The sequence below is a fragment of the Vicugna pacos genome, chromosome 8, assembly GCF_048564905.1.
Source record: "Vicugna pacos chromosome 8, VicPac4, whole genome shotgun sequence".
NCBI classification, from domain to species: Eukaryota; Metazoa; Chordata; class Mammalia; order Artiodactyla; family Camelidae; genus Vicugna; species Vicugna pacos.
In genome coordinates, this window is record NC_132994.1 from 35,175,840 (window position 1) to 35,197,835 (window position 21,996).

General features: G+C 36.3%; 1 protein-coding gene across 1 annotated transcript in view; it reads right to left on the bottom strand.

Moving 5' to 3' along the window:
* Window positions 1-21,996, bottom strand: part of METTL24 (methyltransferase like 24) — a 101,629-nt gene that overhangs the window by 27,745 nt on the left and 51,888 nt on the right. The window lies entirely within an intron of this gene.

Genomic DNA, 21,996 nt, shown 5'->3' on the forward strand with positions numbered 1-21,996 from the left:
GTATATATTCTTTTTCATTAGAGGTTATTATAAGATATTGAATATAGTTCCCTGAGCTATACAGTAGGTCCCTGCTGTTTATCTATTTTATATATAGTTGTCTGTATCTGCTAATCCCAAACTCCAAATTTATTGCTCCTGTACCCTCTTTCCCCTTTGGTAACCATAAGTTTGTTTTCTATGTCTGGTAATCTGTTAATGTTTTGTAAATAAGTTCATTTGAATCATATTTTAGATGTCACATATAAGTGATATCATATGATATTTGTCTTTCTGACTTACTTAATTTAGGATGATAATCTCTGGGTCCATCCTTGTTGCTGCAAATGGTATTATTTCATTCTATTTTATGGCTGAATAGCATTCCATTGTATATACGTATATCACGTTTTCTTTAGCCAATCATCTTTGATGGACATTTAGGTTGCTTCCATGTCTTGGTTATTGTAAAAGGGTTACTAAGAACATTGGCATGCACATATCTTCAAATTAGAGTTTTCTCCAGATACATGCCCAGGAGTGGGATTGCTGGATCACATGTTAATTCTATTTTTAGTTTTTTTAGGAAACTCCAGACTGTTTTCCATAGTGGCTGCATCGGATTCCATTCCCACTAACAGGGCAGGAGGGTTCCCTTTTTTCTACACCCTCTCCAACATTTATTGTTTGTGTACTTTTTAATGATGACCATTTTGACTGATGTGAGGTGATACCACACTATAGTTTTGATTTGCATTTCTCTGATAACTAGCGATGTTGAGCACCTTTTCATATGTCTATTAGTCACCTGTATGTATTCTTTGGAGAAATGTCTATTTAGGTCTTCTGCCCATTTTTTGATTGGGTTGTTTGTTTTTTTGATATTAAGCTGAATGAGCTGTTTGTATACTTTGGAACTTAAGCCCTTGTCAGTCACATCATTTGCAAATATTTTCTCCCATTCCATAGGTTTGTCTTTTAGTTTTGTTTATGGTTTCCTTTCACTTCTACTGATCGGTCTGTTCAAATTACCTGCTGATTCAGTTCTGGTCGGCATATGTTTCTGGAAACATGTCCATTTCTTCCAGGTTGTACAATTTGTTGGCATATAATGTTCATAGTATTCTGTTATGGTTTTTTGTATTTCTACGGTATTGATTGTTATTTCTCCTCTTTTATTTCTTATTTTGTTTATTTGGGTCCTCTCTTTTCTTCCTGGTGAGCCTAGCCAGAGGTTTGCTAATTTTTTTACCCTTTCAAAAAACCAGTTATTGGTTTTATTGCTTTTTTTCTATTTTTAATCTCTATTTTATTTATTTCCTCTCTGATCTTTATTATTTCCTTTCTTCTGATGACTTTAGGTTTTGTTTGTTGTTCTTTTTCTAATTTTTTATGTGATAGGTTAGGTTAATTATTTGATATTTTCCTTATTTTTTGAGAAATGTCTGAATTGCTATGAGCTACCTTCTAAGGACTGCTTTTGCAGCATCCTTTAGATTTTTGTACAGTTGTGTTTTCATTGTCATTTGTCTCAAAGTATTTTTTAGTTTCCCATTTGATTTCATCATTGACCCATTAGTTTTTCAGCTGCATGTTGCTTACTCTCCATGAAATCACTTTTTTCTTATTTCTCTTTCTGTGGTTGATTTCTTGTTTCATGCCGTTGTGGTCAGAAAATAACTTCTATCCTCTTAAATTTGTTGAAGTTTGTTTTGTGTCTGAGCGTATGATATATCCTAGAGAATGTTTTATGTGCACTTGAAAAGAATGTATATTTTGGGTTTTTTTTTAATGTAATGTCCTGAAAATATCAATTAAGTCTAGCTGTTCTAATGTGTAGATTTAGGATTCCTGTTGCCTTATTGATTTGCTGTCTGGAACACCTGTCCATTGATGTCAATGGGATATTAAAGTCTCCTACTATTATTGGGTTCCCATCAATTTCTCCCTTTATGTGTGTTAGTATTTGTTTTATGTATTTAGGTGCTCCTATGTTGAGTGCATATATATTAACAAGTATAATATCCTCTTCTTTTATTGAAACTTTTATCATTGTATAGTGTCTATCTTTCTTTAAGGCCTTTGTTTTAGTCTATTTTGTCTGATATGCACATTTCTACTTCTGCTTTCTTGTCATTTTCATTTGTATAAAATATCTTTTTTCATCCTCTCGCTTTCAATCTATATGTCCTTCACCCTAAAAGGAGTCTCTTGTAGGCAGCATCATAATGTTGGCTCTTGTTTTATTATCCAATCTGCCACTCTATGTTTTTCGTTTGGAGCATTAGTCCACTGATATTTAAGGTAATTATTGATAGATATGTATTTATTGCCATTTTAAACCTTGTTTTCCAGTTGATTTTGTGTTTCATGTTGTTCCTTTCTTTTTGTTTTTCCTTTTGTGATTCAATGATTTTCTTTTGTATTATGCTTGTGCTCTCTTCTTTTTGGTTTTTGTGAATCTGTTATACGTTTTTGATTTGTGGCTTCTCTGTTTTTTAAGTATGTTAACCCATTACTATATCTACTTGTTTTAGACTGGTAGTCATACAGGCTCAAACACATTCTAAAAAAAACTACATTTTATACTCCCTTCCCCCATATTTTATGGTTTGATGTCCTCTTTTAATCTTCATCTTTATCCTTTTGCTGGTCATTGTAGTCATCATTGCTTTCACAATTTTTTTTGATTTTTTTTTTTAACCTGTGTACGGGCTTATTTAAGTGACTTACTTTCCAATTGTGATTTTCTTTTTCCTATAGATTCTTGTTTCTCCTCTATTTATAGAAAATCTTTCAATATTTCTTTTAGGATAGGTGTAATATTGTTGCATTCTTTTAGTTTTTGCTTATCTGAAAAATCCTTTTTCTCTCCACCTATTCTAAATGATAATCTTGCTGAGTAGAGTATTCCCAGTTGCAGGCTCTTCCCTTTCAGAACTTTGAATATATCTTGACATTCCCTTCTGGTCTGAAATGCTTCCGTAGAGAAATCAGTTGATAGCCTTATGGGGGTTCCCTTGTAATTAACTTTATGTTTTTCACTTGCTGCCTTTAGAACCTTCCCTTCTATCTTTAACTTTTACCATTTTATTTATAATACACATCTTACTGTAGGTCTGTTTGGGTTCATTTTGTTTGGGACCCTCTGTGCTTCCTATACCTGGATATCTGTTTCCTTCTTTAGGTTTGGGAAGTTTTCAGCCATAATTTCTTCAAATACATTTTTGGTCCCCCTTTCTCTTTCTTCTCCCTTTGGGATCCCTATTATGCATAGATTGGCATGCTTTATATTATTCTGTAGGTCTCATATATTACTTTTTTTTTCATTTGTCTTTCTTTCTGCTGTTCTGATTGGGTGATTTCCATTATTCTATCTTCTAGATCACTTATTCATTCTTCTGCATTATTCAGCTTGATATTTAGTGCCCTTATCTCAGCTTTGGTTTCAGCAAATGAGTTTTCTAATTTTAACTGGCTCCTCTTTATAGTTTCTAGCTCCTCGTTACAGTAATCTGCATTTCTATTGATAGCCTTTCTTATTCTTTCAGTATTTTTATTACCTTCTTTTTAAACTTGGGGTTTAATAGGCTGGAGAGGTCTGTTTCATTGTTCTTTCAGGGGAATTCTCTTGATCATTTAATTGGGAATGGTTCCTTTCCTTCTTCATTTTACTTCTATTCCTCTGACTCTATAAGTTTAGGAGAAACATTATCTACTGTGGTCTTGAAGGGCTGTTTTGACGTGGGAGCATCCCTGTGTAGCCTGCGTGAGTCTAATGTTTTTGGTGCGAGGGCTGTTTTTAATATGGATGCCTGACACTTCTTTCCTCTATGTGTGCTGGCTGTTCTCCCCTTGATAGTGGGTATGATTGGTGTCATGGTGACCAGAGCCTGCACTAGATGTTGAGCAGGGCCTCCTCTTTGCTCTTTGGTTGTCACAGCCATATCAGGAGCAGGGTTATCTCCCCAGTTGTGGCAGTAGAAGTCCCCAGATCCATACCTGAGCTATGGTGTGAGGTAGGTGGGACTAGAGCACTCCTGCTGGGAGAGTCACTGAGTATTCCGCTGGAGGAGCTGTCTATCAGAAAGTGTGCTCTGTGGTGTCACCTGTCACCTGTTGTGCAGGCTTACAAGATACACTGTTGTTGGCACTGCCTTCAGCCCTGCCTCAACTGTGGGAATGCAGGTAATCAGCCCAGGTGTCTCTCAGTGCTATGCTCACAAAGCCCCAGCACAGATGCATCAGTGCAGATCTGCTTAAGTCAGGCACCTGGACTGCCATGTCATGCACCCGGTGGACCCAACATGAGAGCTATGGAATAAGCACAGACTCTTGCCCCGCCTCCACACACATGGAGGCAAAGCACACAGCTGCTAATGCCGGAACTTTCCCAGCCATAGGAGCACCAGTAATCCACTCAAATGTCCTGCAGGAACTGAGCTTACAATGCCACAGGTGGCGCTTCAGCCCTGCTTCCAAAGTCGTGAAGTCCCTGGGGATCAGCTCAGATTTCAGACCCATGCCCATATGTGGGCAATATGCCACTGGAGTCTGCATGCTCCCAGACCTCACAGAGATAAAGCCATACCCACTATGAGCATGTAGACGATAAGGCTGCTATGGCAGGGCCCAGTCCTTCCCTTAGCACATGCATTAACAATGGGGTTTCTATGGCAGGCCCCAGGCTCTGTCCTGCACACAATCACAGTTGTGGCCCAGGTTACACTCCAGCCCCTTCAGGCTGTCTCCATGTAACCGGCCTCAGTCCTCTCCCCAGGTCTGTCTGCTGAGGCCCGAGTCTCAGCCCTCAGTCCCTGCATGCAGTAGCATACATGCATCTTGGATTGGGAAGTGCTACAAGGAGGCCAGGACCATCTGTGTTGGTCTCTCTGTTCTGCCTGCTGCAAGCTGGTGGTTGCACTCTCCTCTGAGCCTTGGAAGCTCCTTTTCTGTCCAAGCTGATCCCCTAACTAGTGAAGGGGGTTCCAGAGTAAGGAAATCTTTCCTCTTTCACAGCTCCCTCCTAGGGGCACAAGTCCCATCCCAGTGCCTTTTTTGTTTCTTTCATCCTACCTGGTTATGTGGTGATCTTTTTTGCAGCTTTGGTTGTATGAGATCTTCTGCCAGCGTTCAGGAGGTATTCTGTGAGAGTTGTTCCACACATAGATGTATTTTTGATGTATTTGTGGGAGGAGGTGAGCTCCACATCCTTCTATTCTGTCATCTTGATCTATTTTTCTAATTCTAAATTGATCTGACAATAGCTTCTTTTCCAACCACAATACTATGAGACTAGAAATCAACTACAAGAAAAAAACTACAGAAACACAAACACATGGAGGCTAAATAATATGCTACCAAATAATTAAGGAGTCACTAAACAAATTAAAGAGGAAATCAAAAAATACGTGAAGAAAATGAAAATGAAAACACAATGATCCAAAATCTATGGGACACAGCAACAGAAGTTCTAAGAGGGAAGTTTATAGTGATACAAGCTTTCCTCAGGAAACAAGAAAATCTCAAATAAACAACCTAACCTTACATCTAAAACAACTAGAGAAAGAAGAACAAACAAAACCCAAAGTTAGTAGAAAAAAAGAAGTCATAAAGATCAGAGAAGCAATACATGAAATAGAGACTAAAAGAACAATAGAAAAGATCAATGAAACTAAGAGATATTTCTTTGAAAAGATAAAATTGATAAATTTTTAGCCAGGCTTATCAAGAAAAAAAAGAAAGGGGGACCAAATAAATAAAATCAGAAATGAGATAGAAGAAGTTAACTAGCACCATTGGAATACAATGGATCATAAGAAATCACTACAAGCAGTTACATGCCAACAAATTGTATAACCTAGAAGTTGCTAAATTGCTAGAAACATACAACCTCCTAAGACTTAAAAAGGGAGAAATAGCTATCTGAACAGGTTGATTACTAGCAGAAATTGAATCAGTAATCAAAAACTCCCAACAACAAAAGTCCTGGGCTAGATAGCTTCACAGGTGAATTCTACCAAATACATAAAGAAAAGTTAATACCTATCCTCCTCAAACTATTCCAAAAAAAACTGAAGAAGAAGCACTTTCAAATTCATTCTATGAGACCAGGATCACCCTGATCCCAAAACCAGACAAAGACACTATTAAAAAATTAAATTACAGACCAATATCCCTGATGAACATAGATGCAAAAATCCTCAACAAAATACTAGCAAACCAAATTTAACAATACATTAAAAGAATCATACAGCATGATCTAGAGAGATTTATCCCAGGGGTGTAAGGATGATTCAGTATTTGTAGACTAGTCAATGTGATACACCACATTAGCAAGACAAAAGATAAAAAATCATATGATTATTTCAATGATGCAAAAAAGCATTTGACAAAATCCAACATCCATTCATTATAAAAACTCTCAAAAGTGGGTGTAGAGGGAACATACCTTACAATAATAAACCCATAGCTAACATCATTTTCAGCAATGAAAAGCTGAAAGTATTTTCTCTGAGATCAGAACAAGACAAAAATGCCTACTATCACCACTTTTACTCAGCATAGTATTGGAAGTCCTAGCCTCAGCCATCAGACAAGAAAAGGAGATAAAAGACATTCAAGTTGGAAAGAAAAAGTAAAACAGTCACTATTTGAGATGGCATGATACAATATATAGAAAACCCTGATGACTCCATCAAAAAACTATTAGAACGTATAAGTGAATTCAGTAAAGCTGTAGAATACAAAACCAATATACAGAAATCACTGACAGCATTTGGAACAGGCTTTGAAAGATAACTTGTTCAGATACAGAGAAGATATTAGTGATAAAAGAAATTGTGACTGAAGCTACATGAGGTGAGAAAGTTGGAAGTCAAACTGTCTAGTTAGGTTAGAGTGTAGAATATCTGTGGGAAAGTGGTGGAAGATAAAGAGGTTGGAAACTGAACTGAGAACTTGCACATCAGATGAGATGTTTATACTTCACACAGTAAGTAGCACGGCAAAGGAGCAATAAAGACAAGGGTGGATAATAGCACCTCCTTTCATTTAGTCAGAAAATTTAGTTATTCAGAATATTCTTGAGCACTTAGGTCAGTCAACAGTTGGTGCTCTACTTGATATGTCTACAAAAAGGAGTCAAAATTATCTAACAGAGGGTTTCAGAGAGAGAAAGGTCAACCTAAAGGAAATTCAATGTTATAAGGCAAATGTAGGGGCAAGTATTAAACTTATTGCTATATAAAATACCTTCAGAGACATCAGTACTCACCATCCAAATGATTCCTTAACAGCGTACTCAATAAGCCTGTGGGGCTTATGCCCAAAAGAGAGACAGGGTAAAGAATTACAAGATTTCTATCAATATCATGAAGCAGGTGAACTATTTGAAATGCACAGCAATTATATTTATGGCTGTCACTGCAGAAAGGTCGACTTCAAGGACGTTAAAAGGATATCTGGACCTCAGATTCACACTGCTGCTATTCTAAACACTTCCAAAATCCAATCCAGAACAGTAACCCTCTAACATTTTCTGGAGTAAATGGTTGATCTGTTAAAAATTCCCTACTATCACCAGAGAAAGCACAAGAGAAAATACACCAGATGGTCTATACCGTAATACTCCATTCCAAGTATTTAAATATTGGCTTAAAATAACTCAAATCAATTCAACCCAGGAACTATTTAATAAACAGCTCCCATCTGGGAGCAACCACCCAGGCACTATATGCTAGATTCTTTACAGACCTTTTATCTTTAATCCCAACAATCTCACACAAAAGGTATTATTATCCCTATTTTACAAAGAAATAAAACATGTCATAAGGGCTTAATTCACCTGTGCTTTCACACAACTAACAGGAAAGACAGCTGGCATTAGGGTCTTTTTAGCTGAGAGTCAGTAACCCTTTCACCAGGCAACATGGTCCAATACTTCCCACCTGCCCCAAAAACAGCATTAGGAAAATGTCACCAATATTGTTTTCCTATGCCAATCCCATGATCAGAGCAACTGTGAGAAACACTCAGGACTCATTTCAGACAGATAACTGGATCTCTCTAGCTCATCAGAATAATAATGCCATAGCAAACAGCAAAACCAATCAAAGTTTCTAAGGAAAGAGCCATGCCAAATATTTTTTTGTGGCCAGCCTCTTTCTTTGCTTCAATTGCTAGCAAAATTTTAAGTTGGACAAAATAATAACCATGCTGTTCATTGGTTTGAGGCTCAGATGAAAACATTCCTTTTAAAAAACCAGGAACAAGAAGTTTAAATCTTTAAATATAATGCCTATGTATCTTAAATATCTGAAATTCCCTTTCAAAATCTCAAGAATGAAAATTCAACTTAAAATATCTGTAAATAGCATGGAATTGAGTAAAATGTTACTGAGATGAGAAGATAAGAGAGGGGCCCCTTTGCTATCTTTGCAGACCAAATTCTTTAGGGAGTAGAGTAGTTTTCTAAGAATAGGAAGAACATTTCTCCCTGACTACCCCACATATGACTCCCGAACATCACTACACTTTCATCTTACATCCACAGGCAGCTTTCTTTCTCCTCCTCCAAAGAAAAGCCAGGGACATATCTGGTGGAAACATGTCAACATCTCTGAATATTATACACTGTACAGAATAAGGAAAAGGACACTACTGGGAAAATGTTTTCTGTAATCTCACCAAAGACTAATAGAGGCAACCAAGGAAAAGCTAGCAATCTATTAACAAGTGCTCTCACTGCCCTCCATTACCATTCCTGTAGAGGGGAAGGCACTGAATGGCAGGAAGGAAACAAAGAAAAAGGGCCTAATCACCAAAGGTCTGGATGGTCTACTCACCCAGCCACCAAACACATTTCGAGTCTCCACTATGGACTAGGCATCAGGAACACAAAAATAAATGGCACTTTAGATTGGCTTTCTCTGTTAAAACTCCCCACAGCACATCACACGTCTTCTCTGTAGCACTCGTCACAGGATCACATTTCTTTTTTAGATATGTGTTAAATCTTAAGAGACTTGTTTATGGAAATGTAAAATGGTGCAGCCACTATGAAAAACTGTATGGCAGTTTCTCAAAAAAGTTAAAAATAGAATTATCATAGGATCAAGCAATTCCATTTCTGGGTATACTTCCAAAAGAACTGAAAGCAGGGTCTTGAAAAGATATCTGTATACCCATTGTGAGCAGTACTCACAATAGGCAAGAGGTGAAGCAACCCAACCATCCACTAACAGACAAATGGATAAACATAACTGTAGTGTACACATACAAGGGAATATTATTCACTTAAAAAGGAAGGACATCCTGTCACATGCTACAACATGGATGAGCCTTAAGGGCATTAATGCTAAGTGAAATAAGTCAGTCACAAAAAGACAAATACTGTGTGATTCCATTTATATGAGGCACCTACAGCTGTGAAATTCATTGAAACAGAAAGTGGAATGGTGGTTGCCAAGGGCTGGGGAAGGGGAAAATTGGTGTTCAATGAATATAGAGTTTCAGTTTTGCAAGATGAAAATGTTCTAGATATTGGATGCACAACAATGTGAATATACTTAGTATTACCGAACTATATACTTTAAAACAGTTAAGATAGTAAATTTTCTGTTATGTGTATTTCACCACAATTTTTTAAAATTTAATTAAAAAGAGATTTATTTATCCCTGTATCTTTATTATTTAAGCACAGATCCTTGCATAGAAAAGATGCTTAATAAATGTTTATTGGGCAGATAGATGGATGGAGGGATGGATAAATGGATGGATGGACTGGACAGTGTGAATGTGAACAATATGTAACATACAAGCCAATAATTACTAGGCCATGTGAACACTGAGAAATGGGCCCTGGGAAGAAGAAGTAAAGAGTTCTTGTTATGCTTGGTTTTGACAGAATATTTTTCATATAGAATTACTTTGTTTTACCCACCAACACCACAAAAAAAATTTATATAGGTTTAGTTCTACCTAGTTGAATAATTCTTATTTTTTCTCTTATTTCTCCTCACTACAGTACAATCTGTCTTCTGACCTAGATGATATTAAAACAGAAAAATCTATTTTCTGTCACTTTTGCTTTTTCCAGCACCTCTCTTAATCCAAAAGGGTAATGAGAAATAAAGCTTACACTCAATACTGCAGAAGACGAAAGCGGGTGATAAGTTGCTTGCCCATAGGTTATTAATCAGATGTCCTCTGGGGCGTAGTGTTATGAAGCTGTGTCGTGTAATAAACAGCAAGCAAAAAGAATCATCTCCATTTTCTGACTCTGAAGTGCCTGCAATATGCTATAAAACTGAATTGACATCTGTTAGCAGGCTTGTCACATGAATGGTTTTTCCTGCAGAATCTGGAATAAATTAAATCTTAAAATAAAACTTGGAACAGAGAGTCTGCTTTACATAATTCCTTCTAATGGTGTGCTGTGAACCCATCGCACTGATTTTAAAGAGAAGTTCTTATAAGAAATGGTTCGTTATCATTTTAATTGGAAAACTGTTGAATACCACTCCATGCTAGGAAATTTGTGTTTTAAAAGGTCCTTATGTTTTTAACTAAAAAGTGGCAAATGAGAACTTCCTTTCCTAATATTTTCACTGGCTGGAAAATAAATCAGGTTTTATCTCCAAATGAAACTCTGACCACCTTTCTCCAAGCGCCTGGAGCCTGTTTCTTGGTTGTTTTTTTACACATGGACACCTCAGAGGCTGGTGCGGCTGAGCTCCCAGGCAGAAATGGCCGGCCCCGGTGTGACCTCACAGATTTGTTCAGGAATCACTTCCTGAGGATTCACCAGTATGATAGCGAGTTCTTGAGGCTCTTACCGTCAAAAGGCATTAAGCATTTTTTAGCACACATAAAGGAACTTGCAGAGATGCATGACTCGGCAAGTCTGAGCTGCGTGGCACTGAACATAACATCCCTACCAACCCACAGTCTCCTTTAGGAAAGGAAGTCACACAAAAGGTAACCCTTAGGGGCACCTGGAACTTGGAGCCCCTCTCTACTTCCTCAGGATTCACTTGGCTCTCATTCCCAAAACTTTGTCCAAATGGCAAGATTCTCAGACAAATACGCCCACCCCTGGTACACAGCAATGAATAAAAACAAATGCCAGCTCCCTGGAGGATAATTTCCTCTATATGTGAAAGCTTCCTCTTTGGTAATAATACTGTGCCCTTTTGAAAACCTCAAAGGAGCAAGAGTCAGTCACAGTGCTCTATAAAATAAAGTCACAATTCTGGTCCCATGAAAACACTTTATTCATCTCCCTCACCAACATGAGTTTACCAGCCTGCACAAACTTCTCAAATGGCAGGTGTTTGTATCACTCACTTTACAATAGGGAAAACAGAGGCACAGAGAACATAGAGACTGTGTGGGGAGCCAGGAAGTGAAGCTGCAGAAGCTGACAGCCAAACTCTGGACCCCCTTCCTGTTTAAAGGGCTTTATGCACAGCAGGGGGTGAGGGATTTGTAAATGGAGGTCTGAGGCACTTAAGTCCTCTTTATCCTCTGAGGCTTCTCTGAGGGAGATCTTCACATCAGCTCGGGTAGAGTGGGCTGGGGTTGGTTAAAAATGCAGGTTCCTGGGCTCCATGTCAGACCAGCTAAATCAGAATCTCTGAGATTGGTCCTGGGTTTGACATTTGAATTAAGCTCCCTAGGTGACTGGATTCTTTGACTGTGGCGTGTTGCTGTTATTTTTGGTTTGTTTTCCAGTGTTCTGAATTCTAACACTGAGATTTGAGAGGCCCTTAGTTGTACAGGTGGGAGTGAGTCTCCACAGATTCTAGAGCACAGTTCACACACACCGCCTTGCCAGTCATTGCTTTTGGCCAAGGAAAACTGAGAAAACATCAAAGCAAACAAAAACTGCAGCTCAGTCCTGCAATCCAGCTCAAAACTGCAACACTGAGTGAAAATCTCACTACACTGAGCCTGAAAAATTGAAAAATCCAAACGCACTGGTTTGAAAATCACTAAGAGGAGCTAAGACATTTTATTTCACAACAAATCTTACCATTATAGATGAATGAATAGAGTAAAAAGCCAAAACTCATTTCCTAAATGTTGAGTGTGCAAGTTCTCAACTCACATTCTCAAGATGGCTTGTCCTTAGGGTCCACTGCAGATTGATGGGAACAGAAAGATGTCTCTGCATTTCAAATTGCAATTCCGTACCATGAGTGACTCATTACTCCTAAATTGCCACTGGCTTATTTCACAGAAACACAGCACCATCATGATTAAATAGTAATCCTGAGAGATGAAGTTGCTTTCAAATACACAGAAAGATACACACCTCTCTTTGAAAAAGGAATATAAACAAGTATATAGAGAAGATTCTAGTGGGCCCTAAAAAAATCACCTAGACTTCTACCTTTATCACAGCATATCTTGTTTCCATGCAGTTTTCCACCTGAATGTCCTTCTGAAATATCAATGACTAAGGCCTCTGGATACTCAGGCTGCTGCTGATTAATTCCACGGTAGGTTGTAGGAAAAGGTAACATATTCAAACTTTGATATCCTGCACATTTTATTTAGGAAGGTACTGGGGAGAAAGTCAGGTGGAAAAGTATATATTTCCTGTACACCTCACTAGGTAGTCGGGATGAGCCTCCATACAATAAAGGGTCTCTGGTTTGAGTCAGATACAGTTTAGTTGGGAACATACATGTGAGAAGCAGGGGTCCAGCTGGAGGGTAAAAATGTTAGTCATCCAGGACTCAGGCATCTCTGGGCTTTGCATTGGTGTGGCAGATGACCAGGGGACATTTTTATAAAGGAGCTTTCCTCTTGAGAAAAAATTTATCCCAGAAAAACTACAAGTCTAGTACAGAAATCTGGTGCAATAGGCTGGCACAGAAATGGAAAAATGCCCGGGAGCACAGCAGAACATCTGTGCCTCACTCCACCCTTGGTAAGGATTCAGGCTAGAAGGCGACGACAACAGGAGAGCACAAAGCATCCCAGTGCTGGGCCTCTGGGGGGGCACCACTTAGGTTCAAGACCCAGCGTTGACAATTACTATTAATAGCCTCTGCTCCTGTGTTTCTCAGACTGTAGGTCAGACCTTACTACTCAATGTATGCTCCCCAACCAGCAGCATCAGCATTGCCTGGGAGCTTGCTAGAAATGCAGTCTCAGGCACCATCTTGAACCTCCTAAATCAACATCTACATTTTAATTAGATTCCTTGGGTGGTTCACATACACATTAAATATGAGCAGTGTTGGTATAGAATATGATTGGGGTCAATGTATAAGCATCTCAAAATCTTTCATTTATTAAGGTATTTTTAATATATACTGGAAAACATAACGAGGACAGTTGACTCATGGGTCCATGGATATTATTTCTCCAGATAATTCTAAGGAAGAAAAGTGAATCAATTTAAAGCTGACTTAAAGAAGTGTGAAGGTAAGACGCACACCATCCCCTTGTACCAAGTACAAAGTGAAAAACAAAATAAGGGTTGGGAGGGTGGACAACAAGGTCAAAGCTGGGCTCAAAAACAAGATGAACACCTCCGTGCACCAGAACACAGAGCAGTGAGCAGTACTGAAGCCAGGACATGCGGAGTGCCCGTCCTAAAGCAGGTAGCAGTGGCCCTGGGGGTAAATCTCCTACAGGGAATAGGAACTGAAAGTGCTCCCATGAGAGAGCAGCCAAGCCACATTCACTGATTAAGGCCAAGGACTGGAGAGGAGTTCCCTGGATCCAGAAAGAAGCCCAAAATAAACTTCTGAAAACCCCTGACTGGTGCTGTGGCTTAAAACCAGCCATTGGCCTAGGGAGATGAGAGAAGAGAAACTCATCCTCGCAAACAGGAAATGAGCCAGACCCCAGATGGTTCAGTAACTGAATAATCCCAGAATAAGCCCCCAAATGCTCATTTAAGACCAGACCCTGAATGCTACTATAAAATCACTAGGCAGAGAAGGATGGAACCAAAAAGGAAAGAAAAAAGCAAACCCAAACCAAAAACCTTCCACTGAAAATGAGCCAACAAATGAAATTCCAAAATATACACAGAAATCAAATGATGAGAAACAGCCAACCAAAGCAATAACTGGAACATTACTTCATTCCAAGATTAATTTTGTTAAACAGTCTGACAAAAGTTTAAAATAAGTAACATTTAGGATGCTCAGAGCAACCAATAAGAATAATACCTACTTTGGGGGGGAGGGTATAGCTCAAGTGGTAGAGCACATGCTTAGCATGTACAAGGTCCTGGGTTCAATCCCCAGTACCTCCTCCAAAAATAAATAAATAAATAAACCTAATTACCACCCCCAAAAAAGAAAAGTATCTACTTTCACAAAGATGGAAGCAGTGGCAATACACTTTGAAATAAAAACATGCAGAACTAAAAAAGAACAGATGGACAGGAAAAATATCAATTAAAAAGCTTGGAAGTGAAATATACAACAATTTTAATTTTTAAAAATATCAATGAATAGTATAAACTCTAGGTGGGACATAGTTAAAAAGAATAAAGAATTGGAAGCTAGTACTGAAGAACTCACCCAAAAGTAGGACAGCAATAAACTTTTAAAAATATGATAAAGCAATTGACAGATAAGGAGAACAGACTGAGAGATTCCAAAATACATCTCAAAGAAACTCCAGAAGTAAAGAATGAAGGAAATAGAGGGGAAGCATTGAAAATATTTTAAAATATTCACAAGGTTCAAAACTCAAAAGATACAGAAAATAGAGTCCCTTCCTCAGCCATCCTGTTCTTCTCCTTGAAGTCAACCAGTATCACCAGTTTCTTCTGTATATTTTCAGAGAAATTCTATACATATAAAATCAAGTATGTGAATGTTAAAAATCTATATTCTTCTGCAATTTGCCTTTATAGGGGTATAATTTATATACAACAAAATTCACACATTTTAAGTATTTTGGATATATATGTACACATGTATGTAACCTCTAACACCGCAAAATGTTTCATTTCAGTAAATCTCCTACTCTGTTCCACCACTACATGCTTCAAGCAACCACTGATGTGATTTTTTTCTGTTCCACCACTACATGCTTCAGGCAACCACTGATGTGATTTTTATCACTACAGAAATAGATTTGCTTCTTCACATAAGGAGAGAATCATACAATATATTATATTTTGTGTCTGATTTCCTTCATTCAATTTGAAGTCTTCATGTGGATAGGATTGTATATAGTACATTGTATATGGTATATTCATACCATAACTTCTTTAGCCATTCACCTGTTGATGGACATTGTTGTTGTTTTCAGTTGGAGCTATAATGAATAAAGCTGTTATGAACATTCAAGTACAAGTCTGTATGTAGACATATGTTTTCAACTTTCTTGGGTAAAAACCTAAGAGTGGATTTGCTGGGTCAATTCGTAAATGTAAGAACTGAATAAGAAATTGCCAAACTCTTTTCCAAAGAAGTTGGCTTTCCACCAGAAGTGTTTGAGAGTTCCAGTTACTCCACATCCTCACCATTGCTTAGTAATTATCAATCTTTTTAATTTTAGCCATTTTGGTGTTTGTGAAGTGGTACTGCATTGTGGCTCTGACTTTTATTTCCCTATTGACTAACAAAACTGAGTATCTTTTCACGTGTGCTTTGCCATCTGTTATATTCTCTTTGGTGAAATGTTTGTTTAAATCTTTTGCCTGTTTTTTTTTTCAGTTGACTTATCTGTCTCATTATCAGTTGTAAGAGTTCTTTATATATTCTGAATACAAGTCAAATAATTTGTTTAAACACTTCTAAAATGGTGAATATGTAGATTATTTCCTATCCTTTACAATTACAAACAATAAGGCAAAAAATAACTTTGTTCATATATTAGTTCACGTATAAGGGAGTATGACTGTATGGTAAATTCATAGAAGTAGAATTGATGGATCAAAGGATATTTGCATTTGCAATGTAATAGATATTGCCAAACAGCCTTGCATAAAGATTGTATCAATTTACATTCATACCACTTTTTGTCTTTGATAATCTGATGGGTGAAAATATTGTATCTAAGTGTAGTTTCATTTGCATTTCTCATACTATTAGCAAGTTTGAATACTTATTCATATGAACCATTTGTATTTCTTTTTTTGTGAACTGTTCTCTCAGCCTTTATTCAATTTTCTTTTTTTTTTTTAATTTTGTTTGCTTGTTTTGTGTGTTTTGCGGGGTAATTAGGTTTGTTTGTTTGTTTGTTTTAGTGAAGGCAATGGGGATTGAACCCAGGACCTCATGCATGTTAAGCACACATTCTATTACTGAGCTATACCCTTCCCTCTTATCCAATTTTCTATTAAGTTGCTAATGTTTTCCTTATTGATTTGTCAAAGCTCTTATGTACCAGTGAAATTAGCTCTCTGCTTATGCAATGAGTTGTAAATATTTTTTCAGTTTATGATTTGCCTTTTAATTTTGCTTTTGGCATTTTTACCATGCAGAGATTTTATATTTGTACATAATCAAATTAATCATTCCTTCTTTTATGACATCCTTACTCCAGGATTTTTATCTAAGTGATTCTAAGTGAAGTTAAGTCAGAAAGAGAAAGAAAAATACCATATAGTATCACTTACATTTGGAATCTTAAAAAAAAGGACAGAAATGAACTTACCTACAAAACAGAAACAGACTCACAGACATAGAGAACAAACAGTTTCTAGGGGGTAAAGAAGGTGAGACGGGATAAATTGGGAATTCAAAATTTGCAACTTTTGGGGAGTGATGGGAATGTTAGCTATCTTGATTGTGGTGGTGGTTTCACTGGTGTATACATCTAACAAAATTCATCAAATTATACATCTGAAATATGTGTAGTTTACTATACAGAAATCATACCACAATAAAGGTGTTAAAAAATTCTCTATAGTTTTTCCCAGTATTTTTATAATATCAGTTTTTAAAATATTTTTAAATGTTTATTATTTGATTGGTTTGAGTTTCTTGGTAGAAGGCATAAAATGTGGATTATTATTAATTTTTTTACAAATGCCAACCAGTTGTCCACATAACTTTTGATGAAATATCCATCTTTTCACACTAATTTAAGATGACACCTTTATTATACATCAAATCTGCATGTATTTGGATCTACTTTTGGATTTTCATTCTGTCCATTAATCTGTTTATCTATTAATGCAAATGTATCATTTTCTTTAATTATTATAGATTTACAAGGATTTTACTTTTATAAGAATTTTAATATCTCATAGAGCTAGTCAACATCCTTTATTACTTTTCTTTGCCAGAATTTGATTTGATATTTTTGCTTGTTTATTCAATATGAACTCTAATCTCATTCTACCAAAAAAAAAATCCTACTGGCAGTTTTATTGGGATCATGTTAAATGAATAGGTTAACATAAGAAAGATTAAATAATTTTAAGTCTGTCTATATAAGAACACGCTATGCTTTTGAATTTGTTCCAGACTTCTTTTAAATTCTTGAATAAAGTTTCCTTCTTATAGATTTTGCAGATATCTTAAGTTTATTTTTCTTTTTTTGTTGCTCTTATAATTGATGTCTTCTCTTCCTTTAAATATTCTAACCAGTTATTCACAAAAGCGTAGGTTTTTACTTTTTGTATACTGCACTCAGCTCATTAAATTCTCGTGTTGTTTGATAGTTTTTCATTAGATTCTCTTGAGTTTTCCAGTACAGAATCATATTATCTACCAATAATAGTGCTCCAATAATAATAATAAATAATACATATCCATATAATAATAAAATTTTTACCCCATTCCTAAATTTTACACCTAAAATTCTTTCTCTTTTCTAATTGTACTAGCCATTATCTTAGGAACTGTGTTAAATAACAATGGTGATTACACATTGTACAATTTCATTTATATAACATTCTTGAAATGACAAAATTATAGAAGTGGAAAACAGATAAGTGGTTATCAGGGTTTAGGGAAAGAGGTGGGACGAAGGAAGGTGGGCGTGGCTATAAAAAGGTAACATGATCCCTATGATGCTAGAAATGCTCTACATCTGCACTGTATTATTGTCAATTTCCTGGTTGTGATTTCATACTATAGGTGTGCTATTGGGTACACTGAATCTCTGTGTTCTCTCTTACAACTGCATGTAAATCTATAATTATCTCAAAATAAGAAGTTTATTTTTAAAAAAAACTCTAATCCAGCTTTTTAAAATGATAAGAACAGGCATCCATATTTTTCTCTGACCTTATTAAAGGTATTTCTATTGTTTTCATATTAATCATAATGCCAAAGAAGATATACCAAAGTAAGATGAAATTAATTCAAATATATCAGCAATCATGATAAATACAGATTAAATTCACATATATAGATAGAGGTATTATGGAAGTACCCATCCACTCCTTTCCATTGCGTTTTTTTTAATCTGCAGAGATAATAGTTAAATATAAATATAGTATTTGTATAAATGAGAGAGAGGGCAAATGTGGCAAAATATTAACAACCAGTGAATCTTAGTGAAGAATATATGAGAGTTTATTGTATTATTCTTATTCTTGTAACTTGCCACTTTTGTGTTTATATATTTTCAAAAGAAAATGTAAAATTTTTAAAAAGGTAAAAGTAAAACTCCAGGTAATAGCAATGTGGGGGCCCATGTTCAATGGATAGTTAACTTGCTATGATCTTTGTTGTGTTTAGGAGGAATAGAAATACTGAATAATTTTACATGTTGTTTTAAAATTTTAGTAACTATATTCATTTAAAATTTAAGGGTAACCACAAAGAATAAGAATAATAATAAAGCTTCAGCAAAAAAAGGGAAAAAAGCCCAATTTAAAAGAACCAAAATTTGTCCAGATATGCCGGTAATCACAATAAACATAAATGAATTAAACACACCTGTTTACAGACAGATTATCAGATTGGATTTAAAAACACAATCCAGTCATATAGTGACTATATCACTCTTACAGCCTAGATATAAACTAAAACTGTATCAAAAAAATACGAAAATAAAGGACCCTAGAATAGCACTGCATATAAAATTTATCCCTCAGAAAAGCTGGTACGGCAGAACTAACAGCAGACAAAATAGAATTTAAGGCAAAGAAGATTTCTAGAAATAAAAAAATGAGAAAATATATATATACATGGTTGAATGTTCTTCCTGAGTCTTTCACTTTCCATTTCCAGCAGCAAAGCATGAACAGTATTCCCAACAAGCATTTCAATGTAGGATTGTATCAATATATTGTTTATATTTCCAAATTTAATAAGCAAGAAGAAAAAGGAATCTTTTTGTAGTTTAATTTCAAAGCTCACACTCTCTGAAATACAGCAGCGACCACACAACACAATTGATGTTTTGTAATGAATGGCAGGCTCTCTGCCCTGGGAAGCAGAAAGTGGCATTCCTTTCAGGGTCCAAGTGGACCCTTAGCCTCAGGGGACTGCATCCCGGGTGAGGGAGGACCCGCCCCCAAGAGCTGAACAGGCAGGAAGTCCAGTTCCGCACAGATCCCCTAACTGGCAGCCCCAACCAGAAGCTACATCTGCTCTGTATTAATCCTTAGCAGCTTATTTCATTTCTATACAGCACAGTATTTACTTTCTATACAATCTCCAGCAAAGCTGTTCAGTGCCCTGAGGCAGCAAACAATAATAGTTCTCTATGACCAAGTCTGAAGGAACAATCCCCTTTCAATTTCACACAAAGCTTTCATTAAAAAGTCTGGACTGGAATTAGGTGCAGTTAGCAATTTCCAGAGAAGTCTCTGATATACTTTCCCTAAATACAAATAAAAAGAAAAAAGAACACGCTTCTATAAAATTTAGTAAAAACTTACTGAAATTGTTAATAAAAATTCTTTGAATTTACAATCAAATGACTAATTCATGCCAGGCACTCTGCTGGAGGCTTTTATACCGTGTCCTCTGATCTAATTCTCAGAAACAATCCATTTAGGTGGTATCATTGTCCCCATTTTACTGACAATCAAACTGAGCACCTAAAGGTTAAATGACTTACCCAATGCCAAAAACCAGCAAGAGGACTCATGCCTCAAACTTAGATTAGTGAGTTTACAGAGGTAAATTCTAATGTAGTCCTGTTATTCATATAATCATCAGCATGGTTACGACCAAAAATAATAATTTCTCATTAACCAGCCTGGATCATTTAGGATACTCTGTGTCATAAAAAAGCATCTGTGATGATTAATATGAGCAGAAATCTCAGATTCAATATTTCTAGTCACATTCTGGAAAAATTCTTATGTGTAGTTACAGCAACAAGGACCTCAGCCAAGAAAAGAGAGTTAATCATTTTAAATAACACTGGAACCAGGTGATATTACTCCCTGGCAGACTGGGCTTCTAGTTCACGCACTTCTGCTGAGGCAGCTGCTCTCACTTGATGCTTTAGAAAAGTTTTTTGATTTATGGTTTGAAGTTAAAATTACCAAAGAGTTTTAAAAGCAGTATGAAAGCCATATGCATCTCAGAATGCTGCCTTTCATTTTTACCTACGTTTTGGCCTGAGTGGCTGAAATATACATATGGCTAAAGAGAAGAAGAAAAATAGCTGCTTAACAGGGACAACATTAGGAAACACTATGAGATGTTTTAAAGTCATGAAGTGAAAACAAAGCAACAAAAACCCCTTTAGTTTCTATAGTCACTTTCAGGAAAAAACATCTGAAGAAGTCAAGGCAAAAGCACTGACATTTTTTAGTGTGCTTTTTTTCCTATTTGTTTTCCCTGCCAGAGCTGCATCCTATTTACCAGTGTCTATATGTGAAGAAAAATGAAAACAGATCTTGCTTGCTGTAGGCCAGAAATGAGGTTTCCCTTTATCTGGCTAGCTCCTAGAAGCGTGCTCCTAATAGAAGCACTCACTCACCAATGGCTTTAGTTTTTGTTGGTTTTGTTTTAAAGCATTCACCAAAAAAAACCCTATGAAACAACATCAATATATTTTAAATTCTTCAACAAGGGATTTTTTTTTAAGCAACAAATACATACCTGGCAATTCTGAACCAGATCCCTTTCATTATTAATGGGTTTTTTTTCCATCCTTTTTTTTTTATTCTGGTAAAATGCACATAACATAAAATTACCATCTTAATCATTTTGTGTCATTATTAATGTTTTCAATAAAAATAAGGAGCCTTAGGAATATAAAAAATCCTTTAAAACATTTATCCTTTTTAGGTATCACTGCAAATATGCTGCCTCATAAGCAGTGTTGTCAAAGGCATCACGCTTCATCCTCAGCATAAAGGTTTGCCCACCGCAGCTCCCATGGAGTTAAACAAGCACAATTCAGGTGCCTACTTGGTTTTCTGAAAACACATTCTTCATATGTAATGTAGCATAGATAAATTACATCCACATTTTTTTGGAGGGGGTAATAAGGTTTATTTATTTATTTGTTTGCTTTTAATTGGAGGTCCTAGGCATTGAACCTAGAACCTCATGCATGCTAAGCACCCACTCTACCACTGAGCTATATCCACCTCCTCCACAGATTATTTTTTGAAGTCTCATTTTATCCTCACATTTGCCAACTCTTTGGATAAATATTATCTCAAACAGCAAAATGGCTTTGGTTAGCCCTCCTTTCTCGGCTCAGTCTTTTCTTTGAAGAGTGGGGGTAGATAAGGCCAGGAAGGATGTAAATAGAATTAAGAGGGAGCAGCAAGACTCCTAAATGAACAAAAAGAATCAATAGTCAGCTCTTTGAATAATCTAGAGTTGACATGTTAGAGGGTCAAGCCTGTAATTTTCAGCTGTAAAAACAGGTCTATTAAAGTAACAAGCAGCAAAAACAAAATAAAGTTCTGAAAAATGCTGTTACTTCTTCAGGCTCTGTTCAAAGATTTTACTCCAAAAATCCTATATGTTTCATTAAGGCTCCTAACTATTAAACTCTAGTTACTCTCAATCGCAAAGCAAAATACAAATACAAAATTCAAAACAGATGTTAAAAGAACAGCACATTCTTTGAAGCTGCTCTTGAAGTTCTTGCTGTCCAATT